At 24.3% G+C, this 27206-nt stretch overlaps 4 non-coding genes across 4 annotated transcripts; all 4 read right to left on the bottom strand.

Moving 5' to 3' along the window:
• Window positions 1-3592: 3592 nt before the first annotated feature.
• Window positions 3593-3711, bottom strand: LOC123304122. The gene has a single exon (XR_006536171.1). It is a non-coding gene; the product is annotated as a 5S ribosomal RNA (ribosomal RNA).
• Window positions 3712-10079: 6368 nt separating this feature from the next.
• On the bottom strand, window positions 10080-10198 carry LOC123304126. Its single transcript, XR_006536175.1, has one exon. It is a non-coding gene; the product is annotated as a 5S ribosomal RNA (ribosomal RNA).
• Window positions 10199-16568: 6370 nt separating this feature from the next.
• Window positions 16569-16687, bottom strand: LOC123304125. The gene has a single exon (XR_006536174.1). It is a non-coding gene; the product is annotated as a 5S ribosomal RNA (ribosomal RNA).
• Window positions 16688-23055: 6368 nt separating this feature from the next.
• On the bottom strand, window positions 23056-23174 carry LOC123304124. Its single transcript, XR_006536173.1, has one exon. It is a non-coding gene; the product is annotated as a 5S ribosomal RNA (ribosomal RNA).
• Window positions 23175-27206: the final 4032 nt, after the last annotated feature.

Raw genomic sequence — 27206 nt, 5'->3', positions numbered from 1 at the left:
TTTATAATTATTTAAATTGATTCTTTAAAAAAATATTATAATATATTATTTATAAAAATAATTTTTACTCTTATTTTAAATAAATTTGTGGCCTTTTATTAAAAGGCCTATGATCGATGTATTATTATTATAAAAATTAATGCAATGTTTTTAATTTATGCTTTCTTTTCAGTTTTCTTTGGTAATAACACTGCTTGAATGTTTGGTAATACACCACCTTGAGCAATTGTTACACCAGATAATAATTTATTTAATTCTTCATCATTACGAATTGCCAATTGTAAATGACGTGGAATGATACGTGTTTTTTTGTTATCACGGGCAGCATTACCAGCTAACTCGAGAACTTCTGCAGCCAAATATTCCATAACAGCAGCCAAATATACTGGGGCACCAGCACCTACTCGTTCAGCATAATTTCCTTTTCGTAATAATCTGTGAATTCTTCCAACAGGAAATTGTAATCCTGCTCGGCTTGATCTTGACTTTGCCTTTCCCTTTACTTTACCACCTTTACCTCGTCCAGACATAGCGAATAAATTTATTTAATTAATATTTTTTTTTGTAAATATAATCACACAGATGTGTACGTTACGGGGATTGTAACATAAATGTTTAAAATGTTATTTGGGTATTTTAATTTATAATATTTATAAAATATAAAACTTTAAAAATAAACCAATCACCTTATAGTATTATTTTCAGCCAATCAGAGAGTAGTATTCATTTTTATTGTTATATCCATCTTCGCGTATATAATACGCTAGTTGTATACACGACACGCTCATACATATACTGACTGGTGTTCTGTAACTATCTGTGTATATTAATTGTTTGTAACAATGCCACCAAAAACAAGTGGAAAAGCAGCAAAAAAAGCTGGCAAAGCTCAAAAAAATATATCAAAGAGTGATAAGAAAAAGAAGAGGAAGCGCAAGGAATCATATGCAATTTACATTTACAAAGTATTAAAACAAGTGCATCCTGATACTGGTATCTCTAGTAAAGCTATGAGTATCATGAACAGTTTTGTTAATGATATTTTTGAACGTATTGCTGCTGAAGCATCACGTTTAGCACATTATAATAAACGTTCAACAATCACAAGTCGGGAAATTCAAACCGCAGTTCGATTATTATTACCTGGTGAATTGGCAAAGCACGCTGTTAGTGAAGGTACTAAAGCTGTTACAAAATATACAAGTTCAAAATAAATAAATCGAAAATATTATTTAATTGATAACATAAAAATACATCAACATATAAAAACGGCTCTCTTTTTAAGAGAGCCATCAAATTTTTTAAATAAGAGTAAATTATTTTTATATATACAAAAAAATTAAATAAACAATTATTAATATCATATTTAATATAAAATTTTATATATTAATAGCTTGAATATATCTATTATTAGTATATCAATATTATTAATTTTAAATATAATAAAGGATATCGCGGAATATATATCGTAAATCAGTGTAATGCAAATGCATTACATTACCTTTATTATTTTCATTTTACATTTACTACTTGTTTATGTACGCTTATAATTATTAGAAAAATATTTTTAATAATTTTAAAAAATAAATGAAATAATAAAAATTTAATAATAAATTATTTATTGAAAGTATAAAAAATGGTATAGCAAAATCTTTATTTTCTTTGATTAAGGCGAAATGTTTTATTAGTTATAAATTCGATAATCTCCTATCGATACTTGTTACTCTTAACTTGTATATATAAAAAATATAATAGTATATTAATTTATAATAAAATTTTTTCAAAAATTCAATAAGTTATTGTAAAATAAAATAGATAATATACAAATTATAATTTATTATTGCAGATATATTACAATAAAAAAAAAAAATAAAAATATTTGGTAATGTATGTTATAAACAAAATAATTTGTTGTAAACAAATTATATAATATGTTATATTTATTAACAAATTTATTTACTCTTATATAAATAAAATTAGTGGCTTCCCAAAAAGGAAAGCCTGTTTAAATTTATCGGATGTATTAAATATTCTTTAATAAATTTACTAAATATTTTAAGTAAATTATTATATTTTCTTAACCTCCAAAACCATACAAAGTACGACCTTGTCGTTTTAATGCATATACAACATCCATAGCTGTAACTGTTTTACGTTTTGCGTGTTCAGTATATGTAACAGCATCCCGAATAACATTTTCAAGGAATACTTTAAGTACACCACGTGTTTCTTCATAAATTAAACCAGAGATACGTTTTACTCCACCTCGTCGTGCTAAACGACGAATTGCAGGTTTTGTAATACCTTGGATATTATCACGCAAAACTTTTCTATGACGTTTTGCACCCCCTTTTCCAAGACCCTTTCCACCTTTTCCTCTGCCAGTCATTTTAATAAAAAATTATTTACAATATTTTAACGAACGGATAACACGTGTGTTAACCTCACAAGTATTGTAATGTATGTGAGCGCCGGTACAATTGTGCCTTTTTATATAAAGCATTAAAGATTTTTTAAGCCACGCCTATACAATTTGATTAGTCCATACTCTGATAGCTATCCAATAGGATATGACAACAAAAATTTTGAAATTTCATATAAATATAAATACAACACATTTATTTCGCATTTAAACATTTGACTTTGTAGTATCAAATTGTCGAATATAATTTTTAAAATTGTGTGTTTTTTTGTAAAAACATTATTATTTGAAAATGGCTAGAACCAAGCAAACTGCACGTAAATCAACTGGTGGTAAAGCACCAAGAAAACAATTAGCAACGAAAGCTGCACGTAAAAGTGCACCAGCAACTGGTGGAGTAAAAAAACCACACAGATATCGTCCTGGTACAGTAGCTTTACGAGAAATTCGTCGTTATCAAAAAAGTACTGAATTGTTAATTCGTAAATTACCATTCCAACGTTTAGTACGTGAAATTGCACAAGATTTTAAAACCGATTTACGTTTTCAAAGTTCAGCTGTTATGGCATTACAAGAAGCTAGTGAAGCCTATTTAGTAGGTTTATTTGAAGATACCAATTTATGCGCAATTCATGCAAAGCGTGTTACAATTATGCCTAAGGATATACAATTGGCAAGACGTATTCGTGGAGAACGTGCATAAGCGTTTTAAATGACAATTTAAAAAAAAAAAAACAAATAAGAAATATTTTCGGTCCTATATATAGGACCAACATATATTATTAAATAAGAGTATATTATTTTTATTAAAAAATATATATATATATATATATATATATATATATATATATATATATATAAATATAAATTATTGAAATAAAATTAAACATTATTAAAATTTTGTTATAATTATAAGCGATTGCTATTTCTAAAAATAAATAAATTTCATAAAATTTATATTATTTTATATTCATTTGAAATATTAAAAAAACTTCTCGCTTTAAAGTAACCATGATATGAGTTATAAATGCAATAAAATTTTATACAAAAAATAATATTTATTTGTTGATGAATAATATAAAAGGTTTACATTTCTAAATAACATATATTTATATATGGTGTGTAAAAAAAAAGAAAAGAAGAAAAATAATTTATATTTTTAATATAAAAAGGCAACCGCACACAGTGTTCCCAAGCGGTCACCCATCCAAGTACTGACTGTGCCCAATGTTGCTTAACTTCGGTGATCGGACGAGAACCGGTGTTTTCAACGTGGTATGGCTGTTGCCAGTAATAAATGAAAATTTTTACAAATATATATTTTTCATAAATATCATTAATATTAAAGTATATTATTAAAATTTTCAATGAAGTAATCAATTTAAATATATACTTATTTATTATACCATATATTTTAAATAAAAATGCAACCGCACACAGTATTCTCAAGTGGCCACCCATCCGTGGTACTGACTGTGGCAAATGTTTCTAAACTATTATTTTATAAAATATTTATACAAAAAATAATTTACTCTTATCAAATATTAATTTGTGGCCTGTATTAAGGCCTATGTTATTTTCATTTTTTAGCAAAAATAATGAAATATTTCAATATATTATTAAAGTAACAGATCATTTCTTTTTTGGTGCTGCTTTTTTAATTTTTGTAGGAGATGATTTGGCAACAGAAGCTTTCTTAGCTTTTGGTGCTTTCGGTTTACGAGCAGGGCTACTTTTGGCAGCGGATTTTGTACTTTTTGCTGGTTTTGCTTTAACTGGTGCTTTTTTTGATGCCGCTGATGATTTTGCAGTAACTTTTTTAGCAGCAGTTGATGATGATGGAGTCGCTTTTTTTGCTTTAGGCTTTTTGGCTGCCAATGATGTAGTTGTGGCTTTCTTTTCTTTTGGTGCCCGTTTACTTTTAGCACTCTTTGCTGAACCTTTTGCTCCACTTTCTTTTTTGGATACTTTTGATTTAGCTGAAGAATTAGATGAAGCGGAAGCAGCCAATTTGAATGAACCAGATGCACCTTTACCTTTAGTTTGTACCAAGGCTCCCTCAGTTACAGCAGCTTTTAAATATTTTTTAATAAATGGTGAAATTTTATCAGAATCCACTTTATAATTTGCAGCTAAATATTTTTTAATTGCTTGTAATGATGAACCACCACGTTCTTTTAAATTTTTAATTGCGTTAACAACCATTTCTGATGTACGTGGATGTGTTGGTTTTGAATGTTGTTTTGTACGTTTAGCACCAGAAGCTGTTGCTTTTTTTGTTGGTGTTGTAGAAGCAGCAGTAACCGCAGTTGCTGCAACAGCTGTAGAATTTTCTTCGGCCATATTTTTTACTTTATAAAAATAATGTATTTATTATAAATATTTAAATGATAAAATATAATAATTCTATCAAATAAAAAATAAAGGTTTTCAATTATATCATTATTCACAATAATATAAGTCCCTATGTAAGTCAAAGTACCATGTAGAAAACACATAAAAATTAAATAGTATTTCTAATTTACTGTCGTAGTAAACATGATTTATTTTTTCAATTTCTATAATATATAAAATAATAAATTATAAATTTAATAATAATATTTATTTTATAAATTAAAATATATTTAATTTTTTTATTAACAATTATTAATAAACATAGTTTAATATTAATTATTTCAATCATACAAAACAATAATATTTTTAAGGTAAACTTAAAAAGTATATATTTTTATTTTTTATTTAATATCGATTTATTATAAATTATTAGTATATAAATAATTAAAAAATTTAATATATAAATATATATATTATAGTATAAGATTTCATTTTTAGAAAAACTTTTTTTGTCAATAATGAAAACGTATTATTATGAAATGTGTTAATCGAACATTGACAAAATATATTTCATTAGAAAATACTTTTATTTATGCATTAATATCAATAATTAACTATTAAATTAATTTTTTCATAATTATATAAAGAAATTTTATACTGATATAAGTATTTATATATTATAATATTTATTTTAAATATAAAAAAATTTATGACAAAATATATTATTAGAGTATTTGTTGAGATTAATATAAGATTATTTTAAATAAGAATTAATTTATATAATTATTAAAATATTATTAATTTTATGTTATGTAATTTTAATAAAAATAAATAATAATAATAAATATAAAAATTTTTTAACAATTTAAATTTTATATGATCTAAATAATTTTGTTAAGTACGATATGAGAAATCATTGTAAGCTTCGTTAAGAAACTTTGTAATATAAAATAATAATAATAATATTAAATATATAAATAAATAAAATAAATTTGATACATATTTTTGGTTCATTCTGTGTATAAATCAAAGGATACCGAATAATTGGTAACGGATGCGATATATTATAGTATCGAGTATTAAAACATAATATATAAATTTATCTTGTTATTCAAATTTTTTGTTACTTAACTTATGTATTTAGAAAATTTATAATATTATTTATATAATTGACATAAAATCTTATAAATTGAAATTTTATTAATATGTATCAAAAGAAGAGAGTAACGTATTGATATAATATCAAAGGATACTGATTATTTAAATAACGAATACGTCATATATTGTTTGTGTAACAAAGTTCACTTGGCCATCTAGTTGAAAATAACATTTTCAATAGAAAGTTTATATGCTTTTTTTTTTCTTTAATTATTAAAAAAATAAATTGAAATTTAATTCAATCAAATTTTATAATAATTTTTAAAAAATTTTTCCTTTTAAAAAATATTTTGTGATGTTGTGATAATATGTATTAATACAAGTGCATCCTGATACTTTTATCTCTAGTAAAGGTATGAGTATCATGAACAGTTTTGTTATCTAATGATATTATTTTGATAATATTTTGTGTATATTCTTATAATATTTTGTCTAAATATCATCATAATACAATATTATTTTGATAATATTTTATGAATATTCTTATAATATGTTACCTAAATGTCATCATAATATGATGAATTATTTCCATAATAACATATAAAAAAGAAAAAAAAAAAAAAGAATCATTAATTTATAATTATTTAAATTGATTCTTTAAAAAAATATTATAATATATTATTTATAAAAATAATTTTTACTCTTATTTTAAATAAATTTGTGGCCTTTTATTAAAAGGCCTATGATCGATGTATTATTATTATAAAAATTAATGCAATGTTTTTAATTTATGCTTTCTTTTCAGTTTTCTTTGGTAATAACACTGCTTGAATGTTTGGTAATACACCACCTTGAGCAATTGTTACACCAGATAATAATTTATTTAATTCTTCATCATTACGAATTGCCAATTGTAAATGACGTGGAATGATACGTGTTTTTTTGTTATCACGGGCAGCATTACCAGCTAACTCGAGAACTTCTGCAGCCAAATATTCCATAACAGCAGCCAAATATACTGGGGCACCAGCACCTACTCGTTCAGCATAATTTCCTTTTCGTAATAATCTGTGAATTCTTCCAACAGGAAATTGTAATCCTGCTCGGCTTGATCTTGACTTTGCCTTTCCCTTTACTTTACCACCTTTACCTCGTCCAGACATAGCGAATAAATTTATTTAATTAATATTTTTTTTTGTAAATATAATCACACAGATGTGTACGTTACGGGGATTGTAACATAAATGTTTAAAATGTTATTTGGGTATTTTAATTTATAATATTTATAAAATATAAAACTTTAAAAATAAACCAATCACCTTATAGTATTATTTTCAGCCAATCAGAGAGTAGTATTCATTTTTATTGTTATATCCATCTTCGCGTATATAATACGCTAGTTGTATACACGACACGCTCATACATATACTGACTGGTGTTCTGTAACTATCTGTGTATATTAATTGTTTGTAACAATGCCACCAAAAACAAGTGGAAAAGCAGCAAAAAAAGCTGGCAAAGCTCAAAAAAATATATCAAAGAGTGATAAGAAAAAGAAGAGGAAGCGCAAGGAATCATATGCAATTTACATTTACAAAGTATTAAAACAAGTGCATCCTGATACTGGTATCTCTAGTAAAGCTATGAGTATCATGAACAGTTTTGTTAATGATATTTTTGAACGTATTGCTGCTGAAGCATCACGTTTAGCACATTATAATAAACGTTCAACAATCACAAGTCGGGAAATTCAAACCGCAGTTCGATTATTATTACCTGGTGAATTGGCAAAGCACGCTGTTAGTGAAGGTACTAAAGCTGTTACAAAATATACAAGTTCAAAATAAATAAATCGAAAATATTATTTAATTGATAACATAAAAATACATCAACATATAAAAACGGCTCTCTTTTTAAGAGAGCCATCAAATTTTTTAAATAAGAGTAAATTATTTTTATATATACAAAAAAATTAAATAAACAATTATTAATATCATATTTAATATAAAATTTTATATATTAATAGCTTGAATATATCTATTATTAGTATATCAATATTATTAATTTTAAATATAATAAAGGATATCGCGGAATATATATCGTAAATCAGTGTAATGCAAATGCATTACATTACCTTTATTATTTTCATTTTACATTTACTACTTGTTTATGTACGCTTATAATTATTAGAAAAATATTTTTAATAATTTTAAAAAATAAATGAAATAATAAAAATTTAATAATAAATTATTTATTGAAAGTATAAAAAATGGTATAGCAAAATCTTTATTTTCTTTGATTAAGGCGAAATGTTTTATTAGTTATAAATTCGATAATCTCCTATCGATACTTGTTACTCTTAACTTGTATATATAAAAAATATAATAGTATATTAATTTATAATAAAATTTTTTCAAAAATTCAATAAGTTATTGTAAAATAAAATAGATAATATACAAATTATAATTTATTATTGCAGATATATTACAATAAAAAAAAAAAATAAAAATATGTGGTAATGTATGTTATAAACAAAATAATTTGTTGTAAACAAATTATATAATATGTTATATTTATTAACAAATTTATTTACTCTTATATAAATAAAATTAGTGGCTTCCCAAAAAGGAAAGCCTGTTTAAATTTATCGGATGTATTAAATATTCTTTAATAAATTTACTAAATATTTTAAGTAAATTATTATATTTTCTTAACCTCCAAAACCATACAAAGTACGACCTTGTCGTTTTAATGCATATACAACATCCATAGCTGTAACTGTTTTACGTTTTGCGTGTTCAGTATATGTAACAGCATCCCGAATAACATTTTCAAGGAATACTTTAAGTACACCACGTGTTTCTTCATAAATTAAACCAGAGATACGTTTTACTCCACCTCGTCGTGCTAAACGACGAATTGCAGGTTTTGTAATACCTTGGATATTATCACGCAAAACTTTTCTATGACGTTTTGCACCCCCTTTTCCAAGACCCTTTCCACCTTTTCCTCTGCCAGTCATTTTAATAAAAAATTATTTACAATATTTTAACGAACGGATAACACGTGTGTTAACCTCACAAGTATTGTAATGTATGTGAGCGCCGGTACAATTGTGCCTTTTTATATAAAGCATTAAAGATTTTTTAAGCCACGCCTATACAATTTGATTAGTCCATACTCTGATAGCTATCCAATAGGATATGACAACAAAAATTTTGAAATTTCATATAAATATAAATACAACACATTTATTTCGCATTTAAACATTTGACTTTGTAGTATCAAATTGTCGAATATAATTTTTAAAATTGTGTGTTTTTTTGTAAAAACATTATTATTTGAAAATGGCTAGAACCAAGCAAACTGCACGTAAATCAACTGGTGGTAAAGCACCAAGAAAACAATTAGCAACGAAAGCTGCACGTAAAAGTGCACCAGCAACTGGTGGAGTAAAAAAACCACACAGATATCGTCCTGGTACAGTAGCTTTACGAGAAATTCGTCGTTATCAAAAAAGTACTGAATTGTTAATTCGTAAATTACCATTCCAACGTTTAGTACGTGAAATTGCACAAGATTTTAAAACCGATTTACGTTTTCAAAGTTCAGCTGTTATGGCATTACAAGAAGCTAGTGAAGCCTATTTAGTAGGTTTATTTGAAGATACCAATTTATGCGCAATTCATGCAAAGCGTGTTACAATTATGCCTAAGGATATACAATTGGCAAGACGTATTCGTGGAGAACGTGCATAAGCGTTTTAAATGACAATTTAAAAAAAAAAAAACAAATAAGAAATATTTTCGGTCCTATATATAGGACCAACATATATTATTAAATAAGAGTATATTATTTTTATTAAAAAATATATATATATAATATATATATATATATATAGTATATATATATATAAATATAAATTATTGAAATAAAATTAAACATTATTAAAATTTTGTTATAATTATAAGCGATTGCTATTTCTAAAAATAAATAAATTTCATAAAATTTATATTATTTTATATTCATTTGAAATATTAAAAAAACTTCTCGCTTTAAAGTAACCATGATATGAGTTATAAATGCAATAAAATTTTATACAAAAAATAATATTTATTTGTTGATGAATAATATAAAAGGTTTACATTTCTAAATAACATATATTTATATATGGTGTGTAAAAAAAAAGAAAAGAAGAAAAATAATTTATATTTTTAATATAAAAAGGCAACCGCACACAGTGTTCCCAAGCGGTCACCCATCCAAGTACTGACTGTGCCCAATGTTGCTTAACTTCGGTGATCGGACGAGAACCGGTGTTTTCAACGTGGTATGGCTGTTGCCAGTAATAAATGAAAATTTTTACAAATATATATTTTTCATAAATATCATTAATATTAAAGTATATTATTAAAATTTTCAATGAAGTAATCAATTTAAATATATACTTATTTATTATACCATATATTTTAAATAAAAATGCAACCGCACACAGTATTCTCAAGTGGCCACCCATCCGTGGTACTGACTGTGGCAAATGTTTCTAAACTATTATTTTATAAAATATTTATACAAAAAATAATTTACTCTTATCAAATATTAATTTGTGGCCTGTATTAAGGCCTATGTTATTTTCATTTTTTAGCAAAAATAATGAAATATTTCAATATATTATTAAAGTAACAGATCATTTCTTTTTTGGTGCTGCTTTTTTAATTTTTGTAGGAGATGATTTGGCAACAGAAGCTTTCTTAGCTTTTGGTGCTTTCGGTTTACGAGCAGGGCTACTTTTGGCAGCGGATTTTGTACTTTTTGCTGGTTTTGCTTTAACTGGTGCTTTTTTTGATGCCGCTGATGATTTTGCAGTAACTTTTTTAGCAGCAGTTGATGATGATGGAGTCGCTTTTTTTGCTTTAGGCTTTTTGGCTGCCAATGATGTAGTTGTGGCTTTCTTTTCTTTTGGTGCCCGTTTACTTTTAGCACTCTTTGCTGAACCTTTTGCTCCACTTTCTTTTTTGGATACTTTTGATTTAGCTGAAGAATTAGATGAAGCGGAAGCAGCCAATTTGAATGAACCAGATGCACCTTTACCTTTAGTTTGTACCAAGGCTCCCTCAGTTACAGCAGCTTTTAAATATTTTTTAATAAATGGTGAAATTTTATCAGAATCCACTTTATAATTTGCAGCTAAATATTTTTTAATTGCTTGTAATGATGAACCACCACGTTCTTTTAAATTTTTAATTGCGTTAACAACCATTTCTGATGTACGTGGATGTGTTGGTTTTGAATGTTGTTTTGTACGTTTAGCACCAGAAGCTGTTGCTTTTTTTGTTGGTGTTGTAGAAGCAGCAGTAACCGCAGTTGCTGCAACAGCTGTAGAATTTTCTTCGGCCATATTTTTTACTTTATAAAAATAATGTATTTATTATAAATATTTAAATGATAAAATATAATAATTCTATCAAATAAAAAATAAAGGTTTTCAATTATATCATTATTCACAATAATATAAGTCCCTATGTAAGTCAAAGTACCATGTAGAAAACACATAAAAATTAAATAGTATTTCTAATTTACTGTCGTAGTAAACATGATTTATTTTTTCAATTTCTATAATATATAAAATAATAAATTATAAATTTAATAATAATATTTATTTTATAAATTAAAATATATTTAATTTTTTTATTAACAATTATTAATAAACATAGTTTAATATTAATTATTTCAATCATACAAAACAATAATATTTTTAAGGTAAACTTAAAAAGTATATATTTTTATTTTTTATTTAATATCGATTTATTATAAATTATTAGTATATAAATAATTAAAAAATTTAATATATAAATATATATATTATAGTATAAGATTTCATTTTTAGAAAAACTTTTTTTGTCAATAATGAAAACGTATTATTATGAAATGTGTTAATCGAACATTGACAAAATATATTTCATTAGAAAATACTTTTATTTATGCATTAATATCAATAATTAACTATTAAATTAATTTTTTCATAATTATATAAAGAAATTTTATACTGATATAAGTATTTATATATTATAATATTTATTTTAAATATAAAAAAATTTATGACAAAATATATTATTAGAGTATTTGTTGAGATTAATATAAGATTATTTTAAATAAGAATTAATTTATATAATTATTAAAATATTATTAATTTTATGTTATGTAATTTTAATAAAAATAAATAATAATAATAAATATAAAAATTTTTTAACAATTTAAATTTTATATGATCTAAATAATTTTGTTAAGTACGATATGAGAAATCATTGTAAGCTTCGTTAAGAAACTTTGTAATATAAAATAATAATAATAATATTAAATATATAAATAAATAAAATAAATTTGATACATATTTTTGGTTCATTCTGTGTATAAATCAAAGGATACCGAATAATTGGTAACGGATGCGATATATTATAGTATCGAGTATTAAAACATAATATATAAATTTATCTTGTTATTCAAATTTTTTGTTACTTAACTTATGTATTTAGAAAATTTATAATATTATTTATATAATTGACATAAAATCTTATAAATTGAAATTTTATTAATATGTATCAAAAGAAGAGAGTAACGTATTGATATAATATCAAAGGATACTGATTATTTAAATAACGAATACGTCATATATTGTTTGTGTAACAAAGTTCACTTGGCCATCTAGTTGAAAATAACATTTTCAATAGAAAGTTTATATGCTTTTTTTTTTCTTTAATTATTAAAAAAATAAATTGAAATTTAATTCAATCAAATTTTATAATAATTTTTAAAAAATTTTTCCTTTTAAAAAATATTTTGTGATGTTGTGATAATATGTATTAATACAAGTGCATCCTGATACTTTTATCTCTAGTAAAGGTATGAGTATCATGAACAGTTTTGTTATCTAATGATATTATTTTGATAATATTTTGTGTATATTCTTATAATATTTTGTCTAAATATCATCATAATACAATATTATTTTGATAATATTTTATGAATATTCTTATAATATGTTACCTAAATGTCATCATAATATGATGAATTATTTCCATAATAACATATAAAAAAGAAAAAAAAAAAAAAGAATCATTAATTTATAATTATTTAAATTGATTCTTTAAAAAAATATTATAATATATTATTTATAAAAATAATTTTTACTCTTATTTTAAATAAATTTGTGGCCTTTTATTAAAAGGCCTATGATCGATGTATTATTATTATAAAAATTAATGCAATGTTTTTAATTTATGCTTTCTTTTCAGTTTTCTTTGGTAATAACACTGCTTGAATGTTTGGTAATACACCACCTTGAGCAATTGTTACACCAGATAATAATTTATTTAATTCTTCATCATTACGAATTGCCAATTGTAAATGACGTGGAATGATACGTGTTTTTTTGTTATCACGGGCAGCATTACCAGCTAACTCGAGAACTTCTGCAGCCAAATATTCCATAACAGCAGCCAAATATACTGGGGCACCAGCACCTACTCGTTCAGCATAATTTCCTTTTCGTAATAATCTGTGAATTCTTCCAACAGGAAATTGTAATCCTGCTCGGCTTGATCTTGACTTTGCCTTTCCCTTTACTTTACCACCTTTACCTCGTCCAGACATAGCGAATAAATTTATTTAATTAATATTTTTTTTTGTAAATATAATCACACAGATGTGTACGTTACGGGGATTGTAACATAAATGTTTAAAATGTTATTTGGGTATTTTAATTTATAATATTTATAAAATATAAAACTTTAAAAATAAACCAATCACCTTATAGTATTATTTTCAGCCAATCAGAGAGTAGTATTCATTTTTATTGTTATATCCATCTTCGCGTATATAATACGCTAGTTGTATACACGACACGCTCATACATATACTGACTGGTGTTCTGTAACTATCTGTGTATATTAATTGTTTGTAACAATGCCACCAAAAACAAGTGGAAAAGCAGCAAAAAAAGCTGGCAAAGCTCAAAAAAATATATCAAAGAGTGATAAGAAAAAGAAGAGGAAGCGCAAGGAATCATATGCAATTTACATTTACAAAGTATTAAAACAAGTGCATCCTGATACTGGTATCTCTAGTAAAGCTATGAGTATCATGAACAGTTTTGTTAATGATATTTTTGAACGTATTGCTGCTGAAGCATCACGTTTAGCACATTATAATAAACGTTCAACAATCACAAGTCGGGAAATTCAAACCGCAGTTCGATTATTATTACCTGGTGAATTGGCAAAGCACGCTGTTAGTGAAGGTACTAAAGCTGTTACAAAATATACAAGTTCAAAATAAATAAATCGAAAATATTATTTAATTGATAACATAAAAATACATCAACATATAAAAACGGCTCTCTTTTTAAGAGAGCCATCAAATTTTTTAAATAAGAGTAAATTATTTTTATATATACAAAAAAATTAAATAAACAATTATTAATATCATATTTAATATAAAATTTTATATATTAATAGCTTGAATATATCTATTATTAGTATATCAATATTATTAATTTTAAATATAATAAAGGATATCGCGGAATATATATCGTAAATCAGTGTAATGCAAATGCATTACATTACCTTTATTATTTTCATTTTACATTTACTACTTGTTTATGTACGCTTATAATTATTAGAAAAATATTTTTAATAATTTTAAAAAATAAATGAAATAATAAAAATTTAATAATAAATTATTTATTGAAAGTATAAAAAATGGTATAGCAAAATCTTTATTTTCTTTGATTAAGGCGAAATGTTTTATTAGTTATAAATTCGATAATCTCCTATCGATACTTGTTACTCTTAACTTGTATATATAAAAAATATAATAGTATATTAATTTATAATAAAATTTTTTCAAAAATTCAATAAGTTATTGTAAAATAAAATAGATAATATACAAATTATAATTTATTATTGCAGATATATTACAATAAAAAAAAAAAATAAAAATATTTGGTAATGTATGTTATAAACAAAATAATTTGTTGTAAACAAATTATATAATATGTTATATTTATTAACAAATTTATTTACTCTTATATAAATAAAATTAGTGGCTTCCCAAAAAGGAAAGCCTGTTTAAATTTATCGGATGTATTAAATATTCTTTAATAAATTTACTAAATATTTTAAGTAAATTATTATATTTTCTTAACCTCCAAAACCATACAAAGTACGACCTTGTCGTTTTAATGCATATACAACATCCATAGCTGTAACTGTTTTACGTTTTGCGTGTTCAGTATATGTAACAGCATCCCGAATAACATTTTCAAGGAATACTTTAAGTACACCACGTGTTTCTTCATAAATTAAACCAGAGATACGTTTTACTCCACCTCGTCGTGCTAAACGACGAATTGCAGGTTTTGTAATACCTTGGATATTATCACGCAAAACTTTTCTATGACGTTTTGCACCCCCTTTTCCAAGACCCTTTCCACCTTTTCCTCTGCCAGTCATTTTAATAAAAAATTATTTACAATATTTTAACGAACGGATAACACGTGTGTTAACCTCACAAGTATTGTAATGTATGTGAGCGCCGGTACAATTGTGCCTTTTTATATAAAGCATTAAAGATTTTTTAAGCCACGCCTATACAATTTGATTAGTCCATACTCTGATAGCTATCCAATAGGATATGACAACAAAAATTTTGAAATTTCATATAAATATAAATACAACACATTTATTTCGCATTTAAACATTTGACTTTGTAGTATCAAATTGTCGAATATAATTTTTAAAATTGTGTGTTTTTTTGTAAAAACATTATTATTTGAAAATGGCTAGAACCAAGCAAACTGCACGTAAATCAACTGGTGGTAAAGCACCAAGAAAACAATTAGCAACGAAAGCTGCACGTAAAAGTGCACCAGCAACTGGTGGAGTAAAAAAACCACACAGATATCGTCCTGGTACAGTAGCTTTACGAGAAATTCGTCGTTATCAAAAAAGTACTGAATTGTTAATTCGTAAATTACCATTCCAACGTTTAGTACGTGAAATTGCACAAGATTTTAAAACCGATTTACGTTTTCAAAGTTCAGCTGTTATGGCATTACAAGAAACTAGTGAAGCCTATTTAGTAGGTTTATTTGAAGATACCAATTTATGCGCAATTCATGCAAAGCGTGTTACAATTATGCCTAAGGATATACAATTGGCAAGACGTATTCGTGGAGAACGTGCATAAGCGTTTTAAATGACAATTTAAAAAAAAAAAAACAAATAAGAAATATTTTCGGTCCTATATATAGGACCAACATATATTATTAAATAAGAGTATATTATTTTTATTAAAAAATATATATATATATATATATATATATATATATATATATATATATATATAAATATAAATTATTGAAATAAAATTAAACATTATTAAAATTTTGTTATAATTATAAGCGATTGCTATTTCTAAAAATAAATAAATTTCATAAAATTTATATTATTTTATATTCATTTGAAATATTAAAAAAACTTCTCGCTTTAAAGTAACCATGATATGAGTTATAAATGCAATAAAATTTTATACAAAAAATAATATTTATTTGTTGATGAATAATATAAAAGGTTTACATTTCTAAATAACATATATTTATATATGGTGTGTAAAAAAAAAGAAAAGAAGAAAAATAATTTATATTTTTAATATAAAAAGGCAACCGCACACAGTGTTCCCAAGCGGTCACCCATCCAAGTACTGACTGTGCCCAATGTTGCTTAACTTCGGTGATCGGACGAGAACCGGTGTTTTCAACGTGGTATGGCTGTTGCCAGTAATAAATGAAAATTTTTACAAATATATATTTTTCATAAATATCATTAATATTAAAGTATATTATTAAAATTTTCAATGAAGTAATCAATTTAAATATATACTTATTTATTATACCATATATTTTAAATAAAAATGCAACCGCACACAGTATTCTCAAGTGGCCACCCATCCGTGGTACTGACTGTGGCAAATGTTTCTAAACTATTATTTTATAAAATATTTATACAAAAAATAATTTACTCTTATCAAATATTAATTTGTGGCCTGTATTAAGGCCTATGTTATTTTCATTTTTTAGCAAAAATAATGAAATATTTCAATATATTATTAAAGTAACAGATCATTTCTTTTTTGGTGCTGCTTTTTTAATTTTTGTAGGAGATGATTTGGCAACAGAAGCTTTCTTAGCTTTTGGTGCTTTCGGTTTACGAGCAGGGCTACTTTTGGCAGCGGATTTTGTACTTTTTGCTGGTTTTGCTTTAACTGGTGCTTTTTTTGATGCCGCTGATGATTTTGCAGTAACTTTTTTAGCAGCAGTTGATGATGATGGAGTCGCTTTTTTTGCTTTAGGCTTTTTGGCTGCCAATGATGTAGTTGTGGCTTTCTTTTCTTTTGGTGCCCGTTTACTTTTAGCACTCTTTGCTGAACCTTTTGCTCCACTTTCTTTTTTGGATACTTTTGATTTAGCTGAAGAATTAGATGAAGCGGAAGCAGCCAATTTGAATGAACCAGATGCACCTTTACCTTTAGTTTGTACCAAGGCTCCCTCAGTTACAGCAGCTTTTAAATATTTTTTAATAAATGGTGAAATTTTATCAGAATCCACTTTATAATTTGCAGCTAAATATTTTTTAATTGCTTGTAATGATGAACCACCACGTTCTTTTAAATTTTTAATTGCGTTAACAACCATTTCTGATGTACGTGGATGTGTTGGTTTTGAATGTTGTTTTGTACGTTTAGCACCAGAAGCTGTTGCTTTTTTTGTTGGTGTTGTAGAAGCAGCAGTAACCGCAGTTGCTGCAACAGCTGTAGAATTTTCTTCGGCCATATTTTTTACTTTATAAAAATAATGTATTTATTATAAATATTTAAATGATAAAATATAATAATTCTATCAAATAAAAAATAAAGGTTTTCAATTATATCATTATTCACAATAATATAAGTCCCTATGTAAGTCAAAGTACCATGTAGAAAACACATAAAAATTAAATAGTATTTCTAATTTACTGTCGTAGTAAACATGATTTATTTTTTCAATTTCTATAATATATAAAATAATAAATTATAAATTTAATAATAATATTTATTTTATAAATTAAAATATATTTAATTTTTTTATTAACAATTATTAATAAACATAGTTTAATATTAATTATTTCAATCATACAAAACAATAATATTTTTAAGGTAAACTTAAAAAGTATATATTTTTATTTTTTATTTAATATCGATTTATTATAAATTATTAGTATATAAATAATTAAAAAATTTAATATATAAATATATATATTATAGTATAAGATTTCATTTTTAGAAAAACTTTTTTTGTCAATAATGAAAACGTATTATTATGAAATGTGTTAATCGAACATTGACAAAATATATTTCATTAGAAAATACTTTTATTTATGCATTAATATCAATAATTAACTATTAAATTAATTTTTTCATAATTATATAAAGAAATTTTATACTGATATAAGTATTTATATATTATAATATTTATTTTAAATATAAAAAAATTTATGACAAAATATATTATTAGAGTATTTGTTGAGATTAATATAAGATTATTTTAAATAAGAATTAATTTATATAATTATTAAAATATTATTAATTTTATGTTATGTAATTTTAATAAAAATAAATAATAATAATAAATATAAAAATTTTTTAACAATTTAAATTTTATATGATCTAAATAATTTTGTTAAGTACGATATGAGAAATCATTGTAAGCTTCGTTAAGAAACTTTGTAATATAAAATAATAATAATAATATTAAATATATAAATAAATAAAATAAATTTGATACATATTTTTGGTTCATTCTGTGTATAAATCAAAGGATACCGAATAATTGGTAACGGATGCGATATATTATAGTATCGAGTATTAAAACATAATATATAAATTTATCTTGTTATTCAAATTTTTTGTTACTTAACTTATGTATTTAGAAAATTTATAATATTATTTATATAATTGACATAAAATCTTATAAATTGAAATTTTATTAATATGTATCAAAAGAAGAGAGTAACGTATTGATATAATATCAAAGGATACTGATTATTTAAATAACGAATACGTCATATATTGTTTGTGTAACAAAGTTCACTTGGCCATCTAGTTGAAAATAACATTTTCAATAGAAAGTTTATATGCTTTTTTTTTTCTTTAATTATTAAAAAAATAAATTGAAATTTAATTCAATCAAATTTTATAATAATTTTTAAAAAATTTTTCCTTTTAAAAAATATTTTGTGATGTTGTGATAATATGTATTAATACAAGTGCATCCTGATACTTTTATCTCTAGTAAAGGTATGAGTATCATGAACAGTTTTGTTATCTAATGATATTATTTTGATAATATTTTGTGTATATTCTTATAATATTTTGTCTAAATATCATCATAATACAATATTATTTTGATAATATTTTATGAATATTCTTATAATATGTTACCTAAATGTCATCATAATATGATGAATTATTTCCATAATAACATATAAAAAAAAAAAAAAAAAAAAAGAATCATTAATTTATAATTATTTAAATTGATTCTTTAAAAAAATATTATAATATATTATTTATAAAAATAATTTTTACTCTTATTTTAAATAAATTTGTGGCCTTTTATTAAAAGGCCTATGATCGATGTATTATTATTATAAAAATTAATGCAATGTTTTTAATTTATGCTTTCTTTTCAGTTTTCTTTGGTAATAACACTGCTTGAATGTTTGGTAATACACCACCTTGAGCAATTGTTACACCAGATAATAATTTATTTAATTCTTCATCATTACGAATTGCCAATTGTAAATGACGTGGAATGATACGTGTTTTTTTGTTATCACGGGCAGCATTACCAGCTAACTCGAGAACTTCTGCAGCCAAATATTCCATAACAGCAGCCAAATATACTGGGGCACCAGCACCTACTCGTTCAGCATAATTTCCTTTTCGTAATAATCTGTGAATTCTTCCAACAGGAAATTGTAATCCTGCTCGGCTTGATCTTGACTTTGCCTTTCCCTTTACTTTACCACCTTTACCTCGTCCAGACATAGCGAATAAATTTATTTAATTAATATTTTTTTTTGTAAATATAATCACACAGATGTGTACGTTACGGGGATTGTAACATAAATGTTTAAAATGTTATTTGGGTATTTTAATTTATAATATTTATAAAATATAAAACTTTAAAAATAAACCAATCACCTTATAGTATTATTTTCAGCCAATCAGAGAGTAGTATTCATTTTTATTGTTATATCCATCTTCGCGTATATAATACGCTAGTTGTATACACGACACGCTCATACATATACTGACTGGTGTTCTGTAACTATCTGTGTATATTAATTGTTTGTAACAATGCCACCAAAAACAAGTGGAAAAGCAGCAAAAAAAGCTGGCAAAGCTCAAAAAAATATATCAAAGAGTGATAAGAAAAAGAAGAGGAAGCGCAAGGAATCATATGCAATTTACATTTACAAAGTATTAAAACAAGTGCATCCTGATACTGGTATCTCTAGTAAAGCTATGAGTATCATGAACAGTTTTGTTAATGATATTTTTGAACGTATTGCTGCTGAAGCATCACGTTTAGCACATTATAATAAACGTTCAACAATCACAAGTCGGGAAATTCAAACCGCAGTTCGATTATTATTACCTGGTGAATTGGCAAAGCACGCTGTTAGTGAAGGTACTAAAGCTGTTACAAAATATACAAGTTCAAAATAAATAAATCGAAAATATTATTTAATTGATAACATAAAAATACATCAACATATAAAAACGGCTCTCTTTTTAAGAGAGCCATCAAATTTTTTAAATAAGAGTAAATTATTTTTATATATACAAAAAAATTAAATAAACAATTATTAATATCATATTTAATATAAAATTTTATATATTAATAGCTTGAATATATCTATTATTAGTATATCAATATTATTAATTTTAAATATAATAAAGGATATCGCGGAATATATATCGTAAATCAGTGTAATGCAAATGCATTACATTACCTTTATTATTTTCATTTTACATTTACTACTTGTTTATGTACGCTTATAATTATTAGAAAAATATTTTTAATAATTTTAAAAAATAAATGAAATAATAAAAATTTAATAATAAATTATTTATTGAAAGTATAAAAAATGGTATAGCAAAATCTTTATTTTCTTTGATTAAGGCGAAATGTTTTATTAGTTATAAATTCGATAATCTCCTATCGATACTTGTTACTCTTAACTTGTATATATAAAAAATATAATAGTATATTAATTTATAATAAAATTTTTTCAAAAATTCAATAAGTTATTGTAAAATAAAATAGATAATATACAAATTATAATTTATTATTGCAGATATATTACAATAAAAAAAAAAAATAAAAATATTTGGTAATGTATGTTATAAACAAAATAATTTGTTGTAAACAAATTATATAATATGTTATATTTATTAACAAATTTATTTACTCTTATATAAATAAAATTAGTGGCTTCCCAAAAAGGAAAGCCTGTTTAAATTTATCGGATGTATTAAATATTCTTTAATAAATTTACTAAATATTTTAAGTAAATTATTATATTTTCTTAACCTCCAAAACCATACAAAGTACGACCTTGTCGTTTTAATGCATATACAACATCCATAGCTGTAACTGTTTTACGTTTTGCGTGTTCAGTATATGTAACAGCATCCCGAATAACATTTTCAAGGAATACTTTAAGTACACCACGTGTTTCTTCATAAATTAAACCAGAGATACGTTTTACTCCACCTCGTCGTGCTAAACGACGAATTGCAGGTTTTGTAATACCTTGGATATTATCACGCAAAACTTTTCTATGACGTTTTGCACCCCCTTTTCCAAGACCCTTTCCACCTTTTCCTCTGCCAGTCATTTTAATAAAAAATTATTTACAATATTTTAACGAACGGATAACACGTGTGTTAACCTCACAAGTATTGTAATGTATGTGAGCGCCGGTACAATTGTGCCTTTTTATATAAAGCATTAAAGATTTTTTAAGCCACGCCTATACAATTTGATTAGTCCATACTCTGATAGCTATCCAATAGGATATGACAACAAAAATTTTGAAATTTCATATAAATATAAATACAACACATTTATTTCGCATTTAAACATTTGACTTTGTAGTATCAAATTGTCGAATATAATTTTTAAAATTGTGTGTTTTTTTGTAAAAACATTATTATTTGAAAATGGCTAGAACCAAGCAAACTGCACGTAAATCAACTGGTGGTAAAGCACCAAGAAAACAATTAGCAACGAAAGCTGCACGTAAAAGTGCACCAGCAACTGGTGGAGTAAAAAAACCACACAGATATCGTCCTGGTACAGTAGCTTTACGAGAAATTCGTCGTTATCAAAAAAGTACTGAATTGTTAATTCGTAAATTACCATTCCAACGTTTAGTACGTGAAATTGCACAAGATTTTAAAACCGATTTACGTTTTCAAAGTTCAGCTGTTATGGCATTACAAGAAGCTAGTGAAGCCTATTTAGTAGGTTTATTTGAAGATACCAATTTATGCGCAATTCATGCAAAGCGTGTTACAATTATGCCTAAGGATATACAATTGGCAAGACGTATTCGTGGAGAACGTGCATAAGCGTTTTAAATGACAATTTAAAAAAAAAAAAACAAATAAGAAATATTTTCGGTCCTATATATAGGACCAACATATATTATTAAATAAGAGTATATTATTTTTATTAAAAAATATATATATATATATATATATATATATATATATATATATATATATAAATATAAATTATTGAAATAAAATTAAACATTATTAAAATTTTGTTATAATTATAAGCGATTGCTATTTCTAAAAATAAATAAATTTCATAAAATTTATATTATTTTATATTCATTTGAAATATTAAAAAAACTTCTCGCTTTAAAGTAACCATGATATGAGTTATAAATGCAATAAAATTTTATACAAAAAATAATATTTATTTGTTGATGAATAATATAAAAGGTTTACATTTCTAAATAACATATATTTATATATGGTGTGTAAAAAAAAAGAAAAGAAGAAAAATAATTTATATTTTTAATATAAAAAGGCAACCGCACACAGTGTTCCCAAGCGGTCACCCATCCAAGTACTGACTGTGCCCAATGTTGCTTAACTTCGGTGATCGGACGAGAACCGGTGTTTTCAACGTGGTATGGCTGTTGCCAGTAATAAATGAAAATTTTTACAAATATATATTTTTCATAAATATCATTAATATTAAAGTATATTATTAAAATTTTCAATGAAGTAATCAATTTAAATATATACTTATTTATTATACCATATATTTTAAATAAAAATGCAACCGCACACAGTATTCTCAAGTGGCCACCCATCCGTGGTACTGACTGTGGCAAATGTTTCTAAACTATTATTTTATAAAATATTTATACAAAAAATAATTTACTCTTATCAAATATTAATTTGTGGCCTGTATTAAGGCCTATGTTATTTTCATTTTTTAGCAAAAATAATGAAATATTTCAATATATTATTAAAGTAACAGATCATTTCTTTTTTGGTGCTGCTTTTTTAATTTTTGTAGGAGATGATTTGGCAACAGAAGCTTTCTTAGCTTTTGGTGCTTTCGGTTTACGAGCAGGGCTACTTTTGGCAGCGGATTTTGTACTTTTTGCTGGTTTTGCTTTAACTGGTGCTTTTTTTGATGCCGCTGATGATTTTGCAGTAACTTTTTTAGCAGCAGTTGATGATGATGGAGTCGCTTTTTTTGCTTTAGGCTTTTTGGCTGCCAATGATGTAGTTGTGGCTTTCTTTTCTTTTGGTGCCCGTTTACTTTTAGCACTCTTTGCTGAACCTTTTGCTCCACTTTCTTTTTTGGATACTTTTGATTTAGCTGAAGAATTAGATGAAGCGGAAGCAGCCAATTTGAATGAACCAGATGCACCTTTACCTTTAGTTTGTACCAAGGCTCCCTCAGTTACAGCAGCTTTTAAATATTTTTTAATAAATGGTGAAATTTTATCAGAATCCACTTTATAATTTGCAGCTAAATATTTTTTAATTGCTTGTAATGATGAACCACCACGTTCTTTTAAATTTTTAATTGCGTTAACAACCATTTCTGATGTACGTGGATGTGTTGGTTTTGAATGTTGTTTTGTACGTTTAGCACCAGAAGCTGTTGCTTTTTTTGTTGGTGTTGTAGAAGCAGCAGTAACCGCAGTTGCTGCAACAGCTGTAGAATTTTCTTCGGCCATATTTTTTACTTTATAAAAATAATGTATTTATTATAAATATTTAAATGATAAAATATAATAATTCTATCAAATAAAAAATAAAGGTTTTCAATTATATCATTATTCACAATAATATAAGTCCCTATGTAAGTCAAAGTACCATGTAGAAAACACATAAAAATTAAATAGTATTTCTAATTTACTGTCGTAGTAAACATGATTTATTTTTTCAATTTCTATAATATATAAAATAATAAATTATAAATTTAATAATAATATTTATTTTATAAATTAAAATATATTTAATTTTTTTATTAACAATTATTAATAAACATAGTTTAATATTAATTATTTCAATCATACAAAACAATAATATTTTTAAGGTAAACTTAAAAAGTATATATTTTTATTTTTTATTTAATATCGATTTATTATAAATTATTAGTATATAAATAATTAAAAAATTTAATATATAAATATATATATTATAGTATAAGATTTCATTTTTAGAAAAACTTTTTTTGTCAATAATGAAAACGTATTATTATGAAATGTGTTAATCGAACATTGACAAAATATATTTCATTAGAAAATACTTTTATTTATGCATTAATATCAATAATTAACTATTAAATTAATTTTTTCATAATTATATAAAGAAATTTTATACTGATATAAGTATTTATATATTATAATATTTATTTTAAATATAAAAAAATTTATGACAAAATATATTATTAGAGTATTTGTTGAGATTAATATAAGATTATTTTAAATAAGAATTAATTTATATAATTATTAAAATATTATTAATTTTATGTTATGTAATTTTAATAAAAATAAATAATAATAATAAATATAAAAATTTTTTAACAATTTAAATTTTATATGATCTAAATAATTTTGTTAAGTACGATATGAGAAATCATTGTAAGCTTCGTTAAGAAACTTTGTAATATAAAATAATAATAATAATATTAAATATATAAATAAATAAAATAAATTTGATACATATTTTTGGTTCATTCTGTGTATAAATCAAAGGATACCGAATAATTGGTAACGGATGCGATATATTATAGTATCGAGTATTAAAACATAATATATAAATTTATCTTGTTATTCAAATTTTTTGTTACTTAACTTATGTATTTAGAAAATTTATAATATTATTTATATAATTGACATAAAATCTTATAAATTGAAATTTTATTAATATGTATCAAAAGAAGAGAGTAACGTATTGATATAATATCAAAGGATACTGATTATTTAAATAACGAATACGTCATATATTGTTTGTGTAACAAAGTTCACTTGGCCATCTAGTTGAAAATAACATTTTCAATAGAAAGTTTATATGCTTTTTTTTTTCTTTAATTATTAAAAAAATAAATTGAAATTTAATTCAATCAAATTTTATAATAATTTTTTAAAAATTTTTCCTTTTAAAAAATATTTTGTGATGTTGTGATAATATGTATTAATACAAGTGCATCCTGATACTTTTATCTCTAGTAAAGGTATGAGTATCATGAACAGTTTTGTTATCTAATGATATTATTTTGATAATATTTTGTGTATATTCTTATAATATTTTGTCTAAATATCATCATAATACAATATTATTTTGATAATATTTTATGAATATTCTTATAATATGTTACCTAAATGTCATCATAATATGATGAATTATTTCCATAATAACATATAAAAAAAAAAAAAAAAAAAAAGAATCATTAATTTATAATTATTTAAATTGATTCTTTAAAAAAATATTATAATATATTATTTATAAAAATAATTTTTACTCTTATTTTAAATAAATTTGTGGCCTTTTATTAAAAGGCCTATGATCGATGTATTATTATTATAAAAATTAATGCAATGTTTTTAATTTATGCTTTCTTTTCAGTTTTCTTTGGTAATAACACTGCTTGAATGTTTGGTAATACACCACCTTGAGCAATTGTTACACCAGATAATAATTTATTTAATTCTTCATCATTACGAATTGCCAATTGTAAATGACGTGGAATGATACGTGTTTTTTTGTTATCACGGGCAGCATTACCAGCTAACTCGAGAACTTCTGCAGCCAAATATTCCATAACAGCAGCCAAATATACTGGGGCACCAGCACCTACTCGTTCAGCATAATTTCCTTTTCGTAATAATCTGTGAATTCTTCCAACAGGAAATTGTAATCCTGCTCGGCTTGATCTTGACTTTGCCTTTCCCTTTACTTTACCACCTTTACCTCGTCCAGACATAGCGAATAAATTTATTTAATTAATATTTTTTTTTGTAAATATAATCACACAGATGTGTACGTTACGGGGATTGTAACATAAATGTTTAAAATGTTATTTGGGTATTTTAATTTATAATATTTATAAAATATAAAACTTTAAAAATAAACCAATCACCTTATAGTATTATTTTCAGCCAATCAGAGAGTAGTATTCATTTTTATTGTTATATCCATCTTCGCGTATATAATACGCTAGTTGTATACACGACACGCTCATACATATACTGACTGGTGTTCTGTAACTATCTGTGTATATTAATTGTTTGTAACAATGCCACCAAAAACAAGTGGAAAAGCAGCAAAAAAAGCTGGCAAAGCTCAAAAAAATATATCAAAGAGTGATAAGAAAAAGAAGAGGAAGCGCAAGGAATCATATGCAATTTACATTTACAAAGTATTAAAACAAGTGCATCCTGATACTGGTATCTCTAGTAAAGCTATGAGTATCATGAACAGTTTTGTTAATGATATTTTTGAACGTATTGCTGCTGAAGCATCACGTTTAGCACATTATAATAAACGTTCAACAATCACAAGTCGGGAAATTCAAACCGCAGTTCGATTATTATTACCTGGTGAATTGGCAAAGCACGCTGTTAGTGAAGGTACTAAAGCTGTTACAAAATATACAAGTTCAAAATAAATAAATCGAAAATATTATTTAATTGATAACATAAAAATACAT

This window comes from Chrysoperla carnea (genome assembly GCF_905475395.1).
Source record: "Chrysoperla carnea chromosome X unlocalized genomic scaffold, inChrCarn1.1 SUPER_X_unloc_22, whole genome shotgun sequence".
NCBI lineage: Eukaryota > Metazoa > Arthropoda > Insecta > Neuroptera > Chrysopidae > Chrysoperla > Chrysoperla carnea.
Note: the sequence above shows the minus strand (reverse complement) of the source record. Positions and strands in the feature narration are given on the sequence as shown.